The 5,027-nt window shown below is 45.8% G+C and overlaps 1 pseudogene; it reads left to right on the top strand.

The window, feature by feature from the left end:
- Positions 1 to 1,937: 1,937 nt before the first annotated feature.
- LOC143975866 (general transcription factor II-I repeat domain-containing protein 2 pseudogene) lies at positions 1,938 to 3,773 on the top strand (annotated as a pseudogene).
- The last annotated feature ends 1,254 nt before the right edge of the window (positions 3,774 to 5,027 follow it).

Genomic DNA, 5,027 nt, shown 5'->3' on the forward strand with positions numbered 1-5,027 from the left:
GGGTGAAGAATCTGGGTGTGACTGCACATGCATCCTTTGATAACCAGGATTAGATGGGTAAGGTGTATACAGCGGTGGGGGTCCTGCATAAGGGTTAATGGCAGGTGTGGTGTCATGGCACTGCTGACTGGGCATTGGTCTACTGAAAGAGCCACTAGGTGAATTAAAACCCATAGCCCATGGCTGAAATTTTGGATATGGGCGTTGCTCTTTGCAAGTGGACGATATACGTTAAATAGGCATGTATATCACCCCTGACCTCAGTGCGCTTATCTGGAGGAATCTCCCTGAGTACACAAAGCAACATTCTCAAGAACATAACATCTGGGTCTGAGATGTTGAGGAATTCATCATCTTTGGCCTGGTTTTGTGATTGGTTTCTCATTTCTTCAACAATACGGTTGAAATAATCCTCAAAAGGTGTCTCTTGTTGAGTAAGGCGTGTTCGACGGGTGGAGGAAGTAGACAGGACTCTCCTATCTGGATTTGCCTGCAAATAGATTGCATATATAGATTATGCTTCTGATGTTGAGGTCACACTTTAGTGAACAGCATATGATGCTTGTACAAATATTGAAGTGGTGTCAGATCTTGCAGCACCTGTTTAGAATAGATCAGACACAGGCACTTGTTTTAGCCCCAAAAACCTGATGTCACTGTATTAGCAGCAAGACCTCCAAAGCCAGAAGTACTAAAGTGGTGCTTTGCCCAAAAAGTAAGCCGTTGTTTCTCCTCTAAAGAACATATGTACCAACACCAGCTGCCCTTTTAATATGTAAGTAATACATTTTTTGTGGACAGAGATTGTGACGTTTTTAAAATACATACCGCAGGTTCTTGAGTGGGTGGACAATATTCTTGGGATGAAACTGTCTCTGTATTGGTTTCTTGACTGGTGTCAGCGTCTCCTGATGGTGATGAACTTTCATGCCTTGCGCTTGCTCTCGCAGGAACAGTTGACACAGTTCTAGGTAACAATAACAACATTACAAGTTTAAAAAAATAAACACGAATACTGTCATGTGTAAATTACACCCTCTATATCAGGGGTCTCAAACTCGCGGCCCGCGGGCCAACTGCGGCCCGCGGGACAATATTTTGCGCCCCCCCCGCCTGGAAAAGCACTTAGCCACCTTCCCTCCGGTACTTGAAGAAGATGAAGTCGCCGCTCTGAACGCACTTGGTGCAGGTCAGCCTCCGGCGGTGTTACACAGCGGGCAGCGCTCCACCGCCAAGTACAGTACCTCGGCGTCTCACCAGGGGGAGTAAGTGGCGGTGGAGCGCTGCCCGCTGTGTAACACCGCCGGACGCTGACCTGCACCAAGTGCGTTCAGAGCGGCGACTTCATCTTCTTCGATGGGAGGGACACGGAGAGGCAAGTACCAGCCTGTCAGTCACGCTCTCCACGCCTCACTTTTTTTCTTCTCTTTCCCGTTCAGGCGACAGGACGTTCTGCCATTGGAGGCCCTGCATGGGAGGAGGAGACGCAGGGGTTTCTCAATGGGCGTCTCCTTCTCCCTGGCTGTGTTGTGATCCAATCACATCAAAGAGTGTCACAGACAAGGAGTTTTTTTCTTCCTGGCTGTGACTCTCACTGTGATTGGATTGAGGCACATGGAGAAGGAGACGCCCATTGAGAAACCCCGGCGTCTCTTCCTCCTTGATGCTCAGTATTAGCATACAGGGCAAGAAATATACAGGGGGGCACAGCAGAGTGGAGGAGTGCTATTTTTATAAACCAGACAGGTGCGTGCCCACCCTAAAGGTATTTGGCTACTCCTGTGAGTAAAAATCAGGTCCTCTTTAATGTTGCCGAAGGTCATGCTAGGCAGCTAGGGGGACTGGGAAACTCTATTTCCGCTCATCCAGAGCACCTTGTGCTGAAGTGGGTATCTCAAGGCACCATAGGCCTAAGTTTTTGGTACGCAGCCCCAAATATGTCTTGCTCAAAGCCTGCAGTGAAGAGAAAGGTTGATGATGAGCACAGACAATTTCAGGAAAAGTGGGAAAAGCAATATTTCTTTATTGAGCACAAGGGCATCCCAACTTGTCTTATTTGCACAGAGAAAGTTGCAGTGCCCAAAGAATACAATTTGAAGCGTCATTACACAACTAGACATGCTGAGGAGTATGCAAAGTACCAGGAAGATGAGAGAGCCAACCAGGTTGCTAAACTTAAGACATGTCTGCTGAGGCAACAAGATTTCTTTAAGAAAGCAACCAAAGAGCATGATGCAGCAGTCGAAGCCAGCTACGTAGTTAGTATGATGATTGCTAAAGCAGGAAAGTCATTTAAAGAAGGGGAATTTATAAAAAAGTGCATGTTACAGGCTGCAAGTATTATCTCTCCAGAAAAGAAAGGTCAGTTTAGCAACATCAGCCTTTCTTCCAACACCGTGGCAGAGCGCATTTCTGACCTTTCAAGTGACATTTATGATCAACTGTGTGAGAAAATAAAATGTTTCAGTGTATACTCAGTCGCTCTTGATGAGACCACAGACATCACCGACACTGCCCAGCTTGCAATCTATGTCCGGGATGTTGATGACAATTTTGAAGTCACAGAGGAGTTGCTCTCACTAGTTCCAATGCATGGCCAGACCACCGCCCAAGAGATATTTCACCAGCTGTATGATGCTTTTCAGAATGCTGGTTTGCCTTGGAGGAAGTTTGTCGGAATAACAACTGATGGAGCGCCATCAATGATCGGGAGGAAAAAAGGACTGGTGGCACTTGTTAATAAAAAAAAGAAAGAGGAAGGTTTAGAGGAGGTCATTGCTCTGCACTGCATTATTCATCAGCAGGCCCTTTGCAGCAAATGCCTGAAGTTTGACAACGTGATGTCTTTCGTTGTGAAATGCATCAACCAAATCAGATCCAGGGGCTTAAAACACAGAATGTTTCGTGCTTTTTTAGAGGAAATAGAGTCAGAATATGGGGATGTGCTCTACTTTACCGAGGTGCGTTGGCTCAGCAGGGGAAACGTATTGAAGAGATTTTTTGAGTTGAGAGCGGAAGTGAAAGCTTTTATGGAGAAAGATGGGGCTTCTGTTCCTTTGCTAAGTGATCCAAAATGGCTCATGGACTTAGCTTTTTTGGTTGATATCACACATGAGCTTAATGTATTGAATAAGAGGTTACAAGGCCAGGGGCAACTTGTCAGTGCTGCCTATGACAGCGTGAGAGCGTTCTCTACAAAACTTATATTGTGGAAAGACCAGCTTTCTCAAACAAACCTTTGCCATTTCCCAGCATGCAAGTCACTCATTGATTCAGGCACACTATTCAGTCATGAGGAGTATGTGGATGTCATTTTGAGGCTACAGGAGGAATTTGATCATAGATTTGCAGACTTCAAGAGACACAGAGCCACATTTCAAATTTTTGCAGACCCCTTCTCCTTTGATGTGCAAGATGCCCCTCCAGTGTTTCAAATAGAGCTCATTGACCTGCAGTGTAACTCTGAACTCAAAGCCAAGTTTAGGGATGTGAGTGGAAAAGCAGACAAACTTGGGCAATTTTTAAGAGAATTGCCCCCCAGCTTCCCTGAGCTTTCCCGAATGTTCAAGCAGACCATGTGTCTTTTTGGGAGCACATACTTGTGCGAAAAGCTCTTCTCTACCTTGAACTTCAATAAGTCAAAGTACAGGTCTAGAATTACTGATGCTCATCTTCAAGCTGTGCTGAGGGTCTCAACTGCTTCCTCACTTACGCCAAATGTGGCTCGGCTATGCAAGAGTAAGCGCTGTCAGATCTCTAGCAGCAAGAAGTAGGCAGATAAAGCCATGTTCAAACAGTTTATGTCCATTCATGTTCTAAAAGTTAAATGTTAAAGAACTGTTAATAAAGACATTTGAATCTGAATAATGATATTTTGTAAGCGCATTTTTTGTGGAAAACTTGATGCGGCCCAGCCTTACCCAGAATCTACCTCCAGCGGCCCCCAGGTAAATTGAGTTTGAGACCCCTGCTCTATATGGAGCTGGGGGAACTTTAAAAAAGGGGTTAGCTCATTCTAATCAATTGGACAGTGCGGCTATACTGGCCACAAAGCGTAAAGTAAAATAAATAATATATATACTTACACGCGCATCTCGGTGGTGTGCCTCAAAAATGACAAAGCCTCTGCATGGGGGTTAGGCCTGCAACGAGTTGAGGGTGCTCCGCTTCTCTCCGCAGCCTTCTCTTCATTGACTTCTTTTTGTACCAGTCGCGAAGGGACCTCCAACATGTATAACCCTCCTTTCCTGCAATATATAAAAAAAAACACATGTTAGGAACAAAAGTCGAGAGAGATCTGCTCTCTCCCCCCCCCCCCCCCCCCCACCCACAAAACACTTTAGGGAAGACCCCAACCATTTGATTTCCCATTCTCTAATAATTTAGTTTGTTTGCAGCATTGCCCAATTGTCAGTGATGCAGTGCTGTATTGCTATAAAATGGCCTGGTCATTTAGGGGGTAAATCTTCAGCTATTATGCATGTGCACCCTGCTGCATAGACACAACAAACCTTGCACTCACCTCGGTTATCCTGTTCAGTTGCAGACATATCGTCCCAGTTCGGTGTGACATATCTGTATACTTCCTCCCACTTTGCTCTCTTCAGCACTCGGTCGGCATATCCTGGGCATTCTGAGTCCCATAACTCTGGTCGGGCATGCACCAGCGCTATAATGGCCTCATGTGATATGTCTCGCGCCGCCATGCTATCTTCTCACCTTTCCTCTATCCCTCTCAACTTCCTGTGTCATTTCCCAGGTACACCTGCTCATTATGATGTGCTTCGGGGGTGTTTTTTTTTCTTCACGCTGCTATCCGCAGTTGACACAAAAGACTGCGATTACCTGCGGTTGTGTGCATATAGCTGCGCTACATCGCACCTGGATGCATTCAATTCTATTTTTTCTATTCACACCGAACCGCACGTAACTAAATCGCAGCTAAACGCTGTGTGTGAATGGGGCCATAGGAAAGCAATGTGTGCTTTTAGCTGCGGTAGAAAAACGAGAAAATCCGCAGCTAAAAG

The sequence above is a fragment of the Lithobates pipiens genome, unplaced genomic scaffold (genome assembly GCF_037356315.1).
Source record: "Lithobates pipiens isolate NorthernLeopardFrog02 unplaced genomic scaffold, aLitPip1_a1.2 Scaffold_13, whole genome shotgun sequence".
Lineage (NCBI taxonomy): Eukaryota > Metazoa > Chordata > Amphibia > Anura > Ranidae > Lithobates > Lithobates pipiens.